Raw genomic sequence first — 13,979 nt, 5'->3', positions numbered from 1 at the left:
AGAAAGACCTGCCTGCCTGGGAGCTCAGGGTACAGGGAATGGAGCAGGGCTGGGGAAAGGCAAGAGGAGCTGGGGGGATCCAACCTGGTAAATCCTCAGGCTGTGGGCCTTGCTAAAAGGCCAAAACAGGTACTGGGTTTGCAGAGGCTGCAGCCCAGGCTTAGGCAAAGGCAGCTGGTCCGAACCCCTTGCCAATGATGAGTGGCCATGACAGACTGCAGTCTGCCCCAGTGAGTGGGGGCTAGATGATGACTGGCAGTAGCCACTGATGCAAAGTGGGGATAGAGGGTTGGGGGTTCCCCTGGGATGGGAGACCCAGATTGTGGATTACTGCTGGGGGCAGAACCCTGAGGTAAAGGGGCACTGGGGTCCAGGTGGGACATGGGGCCAGCAGCAGGTGAGACACTAGCTAGGAGGCGGCGCTCCGTATACTGGAGAGCTAATTCCCAAGACGACCAGCAGGAGGCACCGTGGTGGTGAGTCTTGCTTCACTACAGGCCCCAACTGAGCAAAGTACAAAGGCACACGCTTAACTTTAAGCTTGAGTAGTACCATTACTTTCAATGAGACTAATTATGTGTTTAAGATTAAGGATACAGCTAAGTACTTTGCTTGATTGGGGCCAGAGTCTCTTAATTTTTCTTAGGTCTTTTTCTGCCAAGAAGTGAGACTACAGCACTGTACTATATTAGGAATAACATTGAAGCCAGCAATGCCCATGACCCTTTTTTTCTTTTTAAGCAGGACAAATGGGCTATATCAAATAACTTATTTACTGAGAGGTTAAGCAAAGAAAATCTCACAATCATTTAAGACAAGGCTAACCTATATTTTCTTTTCAGCAGGGAAACAGGATGCTTTGAAATAAATAAATAAAATTGGTATTATGTAATCAAATAATAAAAAAGTTAATAATCAAGCTATAGCGGCAATTACTTGGCAATTTATCTGGTAATTAAGTGTAATCTGTTTTATGTTTCATAATGTAGGAAGGTGTAGTTCCCAGATACTACGGTAATAGTCCCTCTAGAAATGGATTGATAGGTAAGAATAATTAATGATAAACTAGTTATTTAACAAATGTGGCCTCTCATTTTGCTAACAGAATATCTGCAAACCATTCAGGATTTCCCCAAATCTATTTGTTAGTTGTTTATTCAAATATATGCTGGCTTTTTACCCCGCTTGATTGATTGAATGTGGCTTGTGAAATTTGATCTGGTATGGCTTAGTTTTAAATCATGTGGTATTGTTTCTATTCTCTCATTGGATACCAATACTCTTGACCCAAATTCTTGAATGTGCAAATTTAAAATCTATTTTTTGCAACTTTTGATGTATGCAACTTTTACATTTGCTTTCCATAACCATTTGGGCCAATCCAATCCAATCACTCAAATGTTTGCAGGAAGCAAATGCAAAATTTTCTTGAACATGATGGAAATGAACTCATCACAACTGTGACAAATATCCATAGAATTTATTGTGCCTTATTTACCCATCTTTAACAGAGAGTAATCAAAGCATGTGCTCATTAAAGCTGAGATACACTTGGAATCCACACTTTCCATAAATCATGCACAAAATCAGTGTTATTTCCCTGTTTTTCATCTAAGCTGTAATAGCACAAGGTTGTAGTGAGATCTTCTATTACTATGGCTTTGTGATCTTTTCAGCATTTATTAGTATACTGTGAAGTATTATTAAAAAAAAACAACAAATGTAATGCATCACAAAATATACTTCTGTTCATTTATTCGGTGAATGTAGCTTAGTTTTATTTATAAGTGACCACTTGGTTGTGTATCTGCAGAATTCTATAATTCACAATAGGGCTTCCAGATATTAGTATGAATTAAGAAAGTTTTACTGTGTAGACTTTATTTTTGTTAAACATATATACTATGAAGCACCATTTGAATTAAAACTTATTCTCTGGAAAGCTCTTACATTAAACTGAACATATAATAAATTTCAATTTTTTGAAACTAGGATCTCAAGAAACTCTTCTCAGCAACACAATCTTGACAAAGCAAAATATGATATAAGAAAAGGACAGACAAACAGACATACTCTAGGTCATTAAACTTACTGCTTTATACAGCTGAAGAATTGATTTCATTCTCAAATTGTCAACTTTCAATCTGTTCACATCCTCTGAAAATATAACAAAAATAAAATGTCAAACATTTAACTTGCTTCACTGTATATTGGACTCAGCTGAAGCGACACCTTTTTCTCTTCCTAAGCTTCCTTGCTGAGTGCTGAAATAGGGAACTAGTTTTTCTTCTTGTAGATTCAACGTTTCTAGGGGATTTGTTTATCAAAAGGTCAGGTGGAGTGGCTTCAGGATCAATGCCAGTTTACAAATGGTAACATGATCCATTTTAACACAAGATTAATAGTATTCACTCTCTAGAATAATTGTGTCTCTCCTCTTTGCTTTTCATTTTCCATTTCAGATTGCTCTGGATAGATTTGTACTGATAAGGTTTGGCAAAGGAAATCTCACTCAGGTAAGGAATAGGTATCAAGAGCAGATGAAATTCTAAGGAACAATCCTGTTTCTATGCAAGTGTCTTAAGCAATTAGAGCTGTCTGAATTAATCATTAAATTATTCAAAATCAATGAATTCAGCACTTTTAATGCATGAACAGAATATCAGCAATCAGGTTGGGATTCTAACAAGTATGTTCACAATTGTTTGAATTATATGTGTGGAGAAATTGTCTTTGGATTATTCAAGAAATAGTCTGAGTATTTGCAATTCTTTTCACTGCTATACAACTGATTAGCTAAGCTACCTGGTATCATTTTCAATCCGTGATTGGGTGCTTAAAACTGAAGTCCTGTTTATTTGTCCACAAATTATCCACATCATAATTGTTCAAATCTATTGTGCAAGCAATACAATTTTTCAAATGGCTGAGCAAACACTGCCAGTGCAAATATTCTCAGTGATATTTATTTGTACTAGAATTTGACACTTTTCACATTATTTAAACATTTTTGCAAATAGAAACGTCACCCAACCCAAAGGCACATGAATAAGTGTCTGATCCAGTACTGACTGAAGTCAGTGGAAAGACTCCCATTGAATTCAGTGGGGATTGGATTAAGGTCCCAAGTGGAGAAGGCAAATTGGAAAGTTTTATTCACAAGAATACTCATAAATACTTGTTCTCTGTTTTCATCTGGCTCAGCTAGTAATAAAAAGGAATGGGAAAAACTTTCCCTTCCCCCCTTGATCTTGAAACATCCTTTACAATATAGGTGGATTTGTTTTAAATAGAAAATTTTGAATTGGCAAATAAGGCCATGTTTTTCCACCCTCAGCTTGTCCTTTAAATTGACATCAGATGAGGTGGAGCAGATCATCTTCTTCATGAAATGCACACAAATCTGTTCTGATGATGTGGAGGCCACCCTGCCTCATCTCTGGTGTAAGGGTGCTACAGCTGGGAGGAATGACACAGCCTTGACAATCTTTGATATTCCCCAAACTACAAAACTAATACCACATTCACCAATTGTACACTGAAAAGGTCAAGAAGAAAGGTGATCTCTCTAAACTGATGGCAGAGATGTTCACCTCCATGCCTTGGAAAAGGGAAAGGAAGAGGTCACATCTGGCTTCTAAAAAACATTCTTTATAATTAACTCCACCTTGTCTCATGGCAGGCCTCCCTTCTCCCCTCATCATCAGTGCTGTCAAAAGGAAGCCGCTTTTGGGTATGGACTCCTGAGTGTTGCAACAAGAGATATAAACCCACTTATCGCTCTGGAGAGACTATAGTCTGCCACTACCAAATAAGTCTCTTGCAAAAGTAAGTAGGCTGAGACCCCTAGAAGACTGAATCCATTAGTGTCTGTTCTGCAGTGGGTGTCAGAGCTGATCATTAGCAGTAGATCATTCTACTCTATTTGGGTTTTTACACCAGGCCCATCACTGTGGTATTTGGTGTCTGTGGAACTTTTCCTATGATCTCTCTCTGTTGCTACCACAAGTGCAACTCTGCCAGTGTCTGTAATGGTGGGTGTATTATTCTAGACAGAGCTCCAAGTAGCTGCCAGCATCTAAAACATTTCTGTCTAACTGGCCAGAGCAGGTCTAACCAACACACCGCTTCAAACTCTGGAACCCATTGGCCCCTTGAATACCATAGTGCTCTTACTCTTGGTACCACCAATATATAGGCCAGATCCTTAGCTGGTATAGATTGGCAAAGTTCCATTGACTTAAATGGAACTACACCAATTTACACCAACTGTGGCTCTGGCTCTATCATGAACAATTTATCAAATTTCAGGCTATATTTTGAATATATTAATGGATGATTTTGACCCTTTTAGCTGCATACTGGACTCAGTCTTTGCTTTATGCCATTCCCAAGAAGTATTAAATCTCAAGAGATTACCTAATGGGTAAAATTATTATGTCAAATGAAGATTAGTTTCTCCTGGCTGAAATACTAGTTGCCAGGACTTCTACTTAACCCATGGGTACGAGACTACTTTACACACTTGGAAGCCAAGAGAGGTTGCTTGTGTCAGCTATGGTATACAGTAACTCCTCACTTAACATTGTAGTTATGTTCCTGAAAAATGTGACTTTAAGCAAAACAATGTTAAGTGAATCCAATTTCCCCATAAGAATCAATGTAAATGGGGGGGAGGTTAGGTTCCAGGGAAACTTTTTTCACCAGACAAAAAACATTTATATATATGTTTTAAACAATTTAATACTGTACATAGCAATGATGATTGTGAAGCTTGGTTGAGGTGGTGAAATAAGAGGGTGGGATATTTCCCAGGGGATGCCTTACTGCTAAATGATGAACTAGCATTCGGCTGAGCCCCCAAGGGTTAACACGTTGTTGTTAATGTAGCCTCACACTCTACAAGGCAGCAGGAATGGAGGGAGGGGAGACAGCATGGCAGAGACACACACCCTGTGTGTGTGGGGAGGGTGGGGGCAGGGAGACGCACATTGCTCCTTTAAGTACGTTGACCCCACTCTAAGTACATTGCCTTTAAAAAGATCCGGAAGTTGAGACAGCAGCTGCAGCCAGGAAGCTCTCTGTGTCCTGAACCCTGTCCTGTCCCCACCCTGCTCTATATGGAGAAGGGGTAAGCAGGGGCAGGAGCCCCCATCTCCCTCCCCCCCCCGCACAGCAAGCAGGAGGCTCCCGAGAGACGTTCCAAGGCAGAGGGCAGGAGCAGCACATGGCAGTGTGGGGAGGGACAGTTGAACTGCCAGCAATTGATAGCCTGCTGGGCCGCGGCTGCTGCACAGGGAACTTAGGGGAGTGGGGAGCTGATGGGGTTGGGGGGAGAGAGGCTGCCAGTCCACCTGGTTCCAAGCCCCCACCAGCTAGCTCCAATGGGCTGCTCTTCCTGCACGCAGTGGACAAAGTAGGCAGCTGCCAAACAATGTTAGAAGGGAGCATTGTGCAACTTTAAATGAGCATGTTCCCTAATTGATCAGCAACGTAACAATGTTAATCGGGACAACTTTAAGTGAGGAGTTACTGTAATTATAGGCGGTACACATAAACATTCATTGAGAGCTTAATTACTGTATCCAGTATATTGCAAAGCAAAATATTCTAGTTTAATAGGTATGAGATTAGACAATTGATGAAGTCTGAGTACAGTAGAATCTCAGAGTTACAAACACTTTGGGAATGGAGTTGGTTTGTAACTCTGAACAAAACATTATGGCAGGGCTGCCCGTGGGAGCAGGTGGGGGGAAGAGGGGCAATTGGCCCCGGGCCCCACATTGGCCCCAACAAGAGTTTTTTGGGGCCCCTGGAGCGGGGTCCTTCACTCGCTCCGGGGGCCCCGGAAAACTCTCGTGGGGCTCGAGCCCCCGGAGCTTCTTCCGCTCTGGGTCATCATCGGCAATTCGGCGGCGGGGGGGTCCTTCCACTCCGGGACCCGCTGCCGAAGTGCCCCGAAGACCTGCAACGGGGGGTCCTGGAGCAGGTCTTCGGTGGCAATTCGGCGGTGGGGGCCCCCTGCCACCAAAGACCACAGGCCCCCTGAATCCTCTGGGCAGCCCTGCATTATGGTGGTTCTTTCAAAAGTTTACAACTGAACATTGACTTAATACAGCTTTGAAACTTTACTATGCAGAAGAAAAATGCTGCTTTCCCTTTATTTTATTTTTTAGTAGTTTTATGTTCAAAACAGCATTGTACTGTATTTGCTTTTTATTTTTTATTTTATTTTCTCTGTTACTGCCTGATTGTATAATTCTGGTTTGAAATGAGCTGTATGGTTGACTGCTCAGTTTGTAACACTGGGGTTTGTAACGCTGAGGTTCTACTGTACCTCTAAGTCCCACTTTTCTTCCACTATCAGTTCATTTGCTGTTTGACATTGAGTTGGGTAGTTCTTACTATTCTGAAGTAACACAGATGTCACGGTGGCCTTTAAATGTCAAATAAATGTACTTCGAAACAGCCAGATGATTTATTTATTTATTTAATGTATTTATTCCTAATTAATTCTTGGTTCTGAAGGCAACCATTTCAGCCGTTTTCAGTGTGGGACAGGGAATATGACAGGGAACATCTTGTCTGTGGTATTTGTGTTGGAAAGACCCTAATAGAGAGTAAGATAGCATTAAAAAAGGAAATGTGCATGAACATATTATTTCCCCTTACAATTAAGAGTGAATGCTGCCCTTTGGGCCCAGCCCGAGTTAGCAGGCTGTGTGCTGGGAAAAGCAGAGGAAGTGTGGGGAGGGGCGGGTGTTGATCAAATATTGCGCCACAGGCCATAGAACAGAAGCAGAACAGTAAGCCCATGGCTGTTCTGCACTGAATGCACAGTGGAGATGAATGGCTGAATGATAGATCCACTTCCCTATCCCTCTGTTGCTCCCTTTCTCAGCTCTGCCCAGTTGTGTGAAGGAGGCCCTCAGGTCCTGTCTCACTTATAGCAATGCAGTGGTTCTGCTGCATGCACCTGTGCAGAGTGGGTGCAGGGAGAGAATCCTCTTTAATTATGAGAAATGTGCTACTAAGGAGCTTAGAAGGACTGAGAGGCCAGAGAGTACCTTACATTCAAACAGTCTTATTTAAACACCACTGACGGAGCAATAAATAAATCTCCACTGCTTTCAGCATTTGCTCCTAATGATTCAAGCTTCAAAAGATTGAATTTGCCCTAAGTTCAAAGATCTAGTGGCTTGTTATCCAACATACAGTTAATTCAAATGCCAAATGATAAAAAGAATCTAATTATGCTTTACTTCAAAGCAGTTGGTGCAAACAATAAGCAAATGTGGAAAAAGAAAAAAAAATAGAAGTTGGATGTCTATAAAGATGGAGTGAAAATAAAATGCGCTCTTTCTTTAATGTAACAGGAAAGAAAACTATAGCTGAGGTACTGAACAGAATATCATGAAAATGTAGAGAGGCATAAACCCATTTTTTTTCATATCCCAGAATATTGAAAGACTTCCTGTTTACACTGTAAGTAACTATTGAAGCATAGTTCTTTTACCATGGAGAACAGCAAATACAGAACTTTCTAAGGCTGTCTGCAGTGCACACTACTGGCAGTGGCATGTAGGGTGCGTAGCTATGCATTGCAGTGAAAAGCGGCTGCGTCCACACTGTGGTATGTAGCTACACGTATCCATGAAAGGCTCCTGCAGGGGAAGCTGTCAAAGGACTAACCCAGGAACCTATCCTTGCAACAAAGCCCGATGCCAGCTCTGTCCACATATCCATTCAAGTGACACCATCATAGGACCTAATCACATCAGACACGCCATCAGGGGCTCGTACACCTGCACATCTGCCAACGTGATATATGCCATCATGTGCCAGCAATGCCCCTCTGCCATGTACATTGGCCAAACTGGACAGTCTCTATGCAAAAGAATAAATGGACACAAATCTGACATCAGGAATCATAACATTCAAAAACCAGTGGGAGAACACTTCAACCTCTCTAACCACTCACTTGAAGGTGGCAATTTTGCAACAAAAAAACTTCAAAAACAGACTCCAAAGAGAAACTGCTGAACTCGAATTAATATGCAAATTAGATACAATTAACTCTGGCCTAAACAGAGACTGGGAATGGTTGGGTCATTACACTAATTGAATCTATTTCCCTATGTTAAGTTCTCCTCACACCTTCTATGGGCCATCTTAATTATCACTTCAAAAAATTTTTTTTTCTCCTGCTGATGATAGCTCATCTCAATTGATTAGACTTTTCCTGTTGTTATGCATACTTCCACCTTTTCATGTTCTCTGTATGTATAAATATCTCCTGTCTGCATTCTATGCATTCTATGCATCCGAAGAAGTGAGCTGTAGCTCACGAAAGCTCATGCTACAATAAATTTGTTAGTCTTTAAGGTGCCACAAGTACTCCTGTTCTTTTTGTCAAAGGACAGAGATTTTTTTCTATTGCCTCCCTGCTGCCAGATCCTTTCCCCACTGCTGGAGCCTTTCCCTGTGGTGGGCAAAGACTCCAGTAGCTGGGTGGGGAGGTGGTGGGACATTACACTGCTAAAAGTAGCAGCGTAGATGGGAAAGGCACTGCTTGGGCATGTAGAGACCCCATGTAGGGCATATACCTACAGGGTTCAGACGTGTCTTTGCTTTAGTTGCCTAAGCAGTGCCTACACTGCTGTTTATACCCGTGCTGAGGTGGGAGTGGCAGTATGTAATGCATAGAATCTACATACTGCCCTAAAGAATGTGCAGGGTAGACATACCCTAATTGTAGGTGTGTGTGTGTGTGTGTGTGTATATATATATATATATATGCAACCTCACTCCATAAGAAATTACCTCATTAAAACATATTTGTGCCATGGGGGCTTCTCAGTGATTGACTACCACGCACTAAACACACTGTACATCATAAATACACACACAAAAACTATCTGAAAAGAATGTGATTACGGTTGCAAAGTCAAGCACTCATAAAGAGAGGAAACGCCAGAATTAAGATTACGTGTGCAACCTTAATTTGTGCTTGCCCATTATGACATGGTCTTTAATTACACAATCACATACTAATTTTTTAATAGGAACTGTAGGGAATTTAGAACCACAGAAGCTTCAGAGAATTTGGCTGGAAAGGTCTAGCAGGGCTCTACTGAGCATGTGCAAACTGCAATTTTTCAATGTAGCCAGATTTGGATTGCTTTTTCACAGGAACAGTCAAAGGCACACTCTGTCAAATTTCAAGTCCCTGCTCCAAAACAGGAGTGTCTCAAATAAAAAGTTGTCAGATTTTTTTCTAACATGGGCAAAATAATGTACTTTTCACTAGCCTCATTCTCTAAAATGGCTGAACTCTTTTGGCTGAAGTTTCCCAAACCCTTCAGCCTGAGGCAGATAGCCACTATAGAAAATTTCAGCCCAAATGGCTAAAGTTAGGCAAAGTTACAAGCAGCTGAAAACAGGGCTGTATAATGAGAAATGTCAGGCAACATTAATAATAGGAAGTGCTACCAGCCCCATCTATAATTTAATAATATTTAGTACTTTTTATCTATAGCTATACATACATTTTATAAAAGTGGGTAAATATTGTTTTCTATTTTACATGAATATATAGAGCTAGAATCCATCTGACATATGATATACCGTATGCATTACATTATAAACACTGTAGACAGCAAATGAAAATATGACCCACAGAATAAAAAAGCCAGCCCCCCCAGTAATAAATCAAGATGAATATGCAACTAAACCCAAATGCCAACTCTGTTTTTCAGCACCAACTGCCCAAACAGCCATTTAACTGCATATCCATATGAAAACCTAAACAGAAAAAAATAGTGTCATTCCTACTGTAAGAAAGGGATGTGGGTAGTTTAGAAAGGATAATCTTCCTAGTTCTTACCAACAGCTGCTATCTTCCAACATGTTAGTGTATCACCATAAACAAGGGAAAATGACTTCAGGCAGGCTCCTATCATTGATATTTAAAAAGCTAACAGTGGTACGCAAATATAACGCTTACTTCAGGAGTAAATGATATGAAAAATAAAGGGAGGGAGGCACTCCCTTACTGTACTCTTGTTTGGGAATGTGTATGTAATATTCTGAAATGTGTAGGCTTTTCTGATTGTCTGAGGAGAATGTAACTACACAAAAAGATCATACTTAACCCACTGTAAACACTGTGTAATCTCTCTTTATACAGGGTTGAAGAACACAATTGGTGTTACAAAAAGAATAACATACTGTTCCTTTAAAACAGAATGTTCCCAAAGCAATTTACAGAATATATAGAGAGCTTGCCACCAGAACTAGCCAGGTCTTAGGTAGAACGCTAGAGTTAATTAACACATACCAACACTATGTTGCAGGAAGTGCAGAAGAATATCATCTTTCAGTTGAAACTTCAGGGGAATTTGAGTAGGAAGAAAGACGTTACCCTGCTGGGAATTAGCCAAAACAAATTCAATTAATGGATCATTAAAAATCTGCTGCTGTCATTCCACAAAATCAGTATGCTCCAAAAAGTCCATGAGAAATTTAAAAAGATTGTAAATAGTTCTGTAGTGTTTGGGGCTAAATGTAGGTCATGCAACTTAGTTGGGCACTGGCACCAATGTAATTTCCAATGCACTGTGCTGGACAGCACAGACATTTATTTTTAAGCAACCAACCCTGCAAACCGTTGGCATGAGGAACTTTCCTTGATAGAAGCAAGACCAACTGATTGAGGGCTTTCAGGATTAGTCTGGCATAGAGACATCTTGAGGACCTCCAGATATCTCACAGGAAATAGGCTAGAGAAAGACTAAGTAAGTTGTTCTCAATCTATTTGGGCTCAGGACCCATTTGTAAATGTTTATGGCATGTTGCAACTCAGTAAATAGTCTGTGGGTGGAGGCTCTGAGACAGAGCCTTAACTAGGCATTTTAGCACCTGGGGTGAGCAAGCATATTTGCACCAACAACCAGCAGCGATACAAGGCAGGGCATGCAGGGTCACATGCCCCCACAGATTTTTTTGGTTGTGCCTCCACAAACCAGACAGGCAGGTTGGCTCACTGAGGTGACTCAAGGAGCGGAGGTAGCGCACCTTCTCCAAGTCCCTCCATGAGGGACTGGCCCGAGCTCCCTAACATCGCCAGCCTGAGTCATCCCATAACCTTTGCACCCTTGGCAGCTGTCCTGCTCTGCTTATGGCCTTGCCTTGGGGTAGTTTCGGTCAGATCCTGTCCCCTGGGGAGGGAGGGGGGTTGGGTTCTGCCTGGCATTCACCCCACAGTGGCGGTTCCTGCAGCTCCTGTGCTGTGGGACAGGCTGGGTTTGGTTCTCTGCTCCAGTTGTTGCAATCTCCAGGGCTTTTAATAATAATTAATAAGGTTAAAAATAAAGTCATAAGGAGAGTAATGGATTGCTGAGTGCTGGCTGCTGTTATATGCAAAGACGACAAATGTCCTAATCTTGTTGGTATTCACTGACTATGATTCTAAGCAGAGAATTAATAGTACGGTTTACTTTCTCCATTCCTCATTCCTCACAGGATGGGCAACACTGGTCCTCACCTTGCTTATCTGGAGATGTCAGCAAACCTTGTCTAACAATCGTCATTCAAGTTCCTTCTCCTGATCACTGCAGATATAGTTGGGTGGGCTGAATTGCAACACTACATTTCATCAGTGCATCTGGAACTGACTCAATCTTTTTATCCTTCAGAGTGTGGAAGCAGGGAAAAAATTAAGAAGGATTTGAAGGGGATTTTAATAAATGTCAGTTACTTAGCATGAGTTAGGCTAGCTGTGACCCTAATGATGTAAGATTTGTAGAAGCAAAATAATGTGAGACAGAGTGAACTGTGTAAAAAGTTATTACGACCTTGCAACAGTCTAACCAAATATGCAGGCTTGCTTTTCTTAGGAGTAAGACAAATAAAATAGCAGAAAGGCTTATGTATAAACAAAATGTATTTGTTGCTTTTTACTGTCTGTATTATTGCTAGAAATTGTCTGTAACAAAGGTATAAAGCTTGCTGTAATTGTTTACCAGTTGAGAGACCTGTCCAGGACTGGGGTGACCCTGTGTCCTATGGCATTCTCTCCCTCCATTGTAATTACTAAAGAAATAATAAAGTATTTAATTTTGCTGCACCCAAACAAAAAGCGAGAACTGAGTTTTTCTCCGACAAGTGGTTGTGCCACCATGTACTTTGAGAAGGTGTTATGCACTACCAACAAATGCCAATTTTCATTGCGTGTTTCTGATAGAGGGCCTTTCAAGTCAATCTGTATGTGCTCCCAGTGTTTACGAGATTGGGACATTTCCCTTAAAGGAATTCTTCCTTTCTTGATAGGAAAGTACACTGTCCTTAACATCTGTAGCCATGCTCAGCCAAAAAAATCAGTTGGCTATGTGGCTAAGTGTCTTTTCATACACCAGGTAGCCTGCCAGTGACATTTCTGTACAGTTCTCTGCAAGCTTGCTGGCAAGACAAGTCTGTTACCTTCATACACCACCAAGTGGGTAACCAGAGCCCAGATCAATAGGTAATCATTCCTGAATGGCATTGAACTTCTCCAGGCACGTTCTCCTTCTGTGGCTCTGTTGGCACACCAGACATAACTCAGGATCCTTAGACTGTTCTTGCCAGATGTGCTCACAAGACCAGCCTGATTCTATTCTCACTGCCTTCCCCCCCGAGTGCATCTGCAACCACATTTTGCTTTGCAGGTTTCTGGTGAACTGTGGATGTATATTCAGACAGTTTGTGTATCAAATTCCACAGGCATCCTTCTGGGTGGTGCTTCATAAGAAGCAACTGCAGCGCCCTCTGGTGTGTGTACACTGTGAATTCCGTACCTGCTAAGCAGAGACAATGGGCCTCAAGGGCCTCCACAGTAGCTAAACGCTCCATTTCTGTAGCTGAGCACTAAGTTAATTTCCAACTTTCAAAAGCCACTGCACAAACTGAATTAATCAATTTGTTCAAATGTAAATCCAATAGCAAGTTTTGAGGCATCCCAGGTTACCACGAGTGGACAGGGAATTTAAACACAACATGATTTAGCAGTCCTTCCTTCAGTAACTCAAATACTGTTTGGTATCCCTCCATCCAGACAAAATTTCCCTTAGTTAGGTGGTATAATGGTGCTGCCCCCTCTGAATATTTAAAAAAAAAATCTCCTGTAGTATTCTCAGAGGCCTGCAAGCTTCTGTACCTCCTCCAGAGGTATAATGTTCAGTTTCTGGGGCTCCAACCCATTTTCCTAGGAAGGTAATGCGACTCCTCACAAACTGACATTTGTGCAAGTTTAAACCCTAACTCCTTAAAAAGCTTTAGAATCCTGTCCACGTCTACCAGATATTCCTCCCATGTTTTATGGAAACAAATGAAGTCATCTAAGAGCGTGAGGATGTCTTCAGGTCTCACAATTTGGGTCAGATCATTTACTCCCTATTGGTACTGCGTCTCTGGTATATTTACTACATCTCTGGTGCATTCGTGAGACTGAAAGACATTCTGCAGAATTGAAACAGTCCCATAGGGTGTTACAAAGGCAGAGTTCTCTCAATCCTCAGGTGCCACTTTAATCTGATGGTTTCTAGATGCCAACTCAAAATTGCTAAAATATTTTGTTTCTGACATTGTGTCCAGTGTTTATTTTATCTTATAAACATCTATGTCACAGCTTGGTAAATCTGTTGGCAGAAGAATAAGGCCCTAAAAAGAATGGACTCATGTTCACATCATTATGGATATTGTATATGGGCCATTGTGAAGACAGTCATGTGATGGTCCATTGGTTAAAAATGTAGGGTGAAATCCTGACCCTGTTGAAGTCAATGGGATTTTTTTACATTGACTTCAAAGGAGCTAGGATTTCATCCCCAACCAGATGGCTTTCGTGCTGGGCAGCTCTGCATTGGCCATCATAATGAAACATGCAGCAATGGGAATTAAAAGACCTCTGAACAAGACAACACTGCTTTAATTTGATATTA

General features: G+C 41.3%; 1 protein-coding gene and 1 long non-coding RNA gene across 6 annotated transcripts in view; one reads left to right on the top strand and one right to left on the bottom strand.

Annotated features, from left to right (window-relative positions):
• PLEKHG7 (pleckstrin homology and RhoGEF domain containing G7) overlaps positions 1-13,979 on the bottom strand; it is a 96,854-nt gene that overhangs the window by 55,003 nt on the left and 27,872 nt on the right. For 3 of the 5 annotated variants that reach the window (XM_045002179.1, XM_045002184.1, XM_045002182.1), the window contains 3 exons: positions 11,546-11,690; positions 10,340-10,427; positions 2,093-2,157 (listed from right to left, as the gene is read on the bottom strand). The gene's annotated coding sequence lies outside the window, so the exon portion shown is untranslated. The remainder of the gene's footprint in view (positions 1-2,092; positions 2,158-10,339; positions 10,428-11,545; positions 11,691-13,979) is intronic. The other 2 variants (XM_045002180.1, XM_045002183.1) reach the window with 2 other exon arrangements.
• Positions 990-11,662, top strand: LOC123361956. Its single transcript, XR_006576295.1, has 4 exons — positions 990-1,044; positions 2,463-2,516; positions 3,683-3,828; positions 11,524-11,662. It is a non-coding gene; the product is annotated as an uncharacterized LOC123361956 (long non-coding RNA).

Source organism: Mauremys mutica, chromosome 1, assembly GCF_020497125.1.
Source record: "Mauremys mutica isolate MM-2020 ecotype Southern chromosome 1, ASM2049712v1, whole genome shotgun sequence".
Taxonomy (NCBI): Eukaryota; Metazoa; Chordata; order Testudines; family Geoemydidae; genus Mauremys; species Mauremys mutica.
This window is presented reverse-complemented; position numbering and strand designations above follow the sequence as displayed.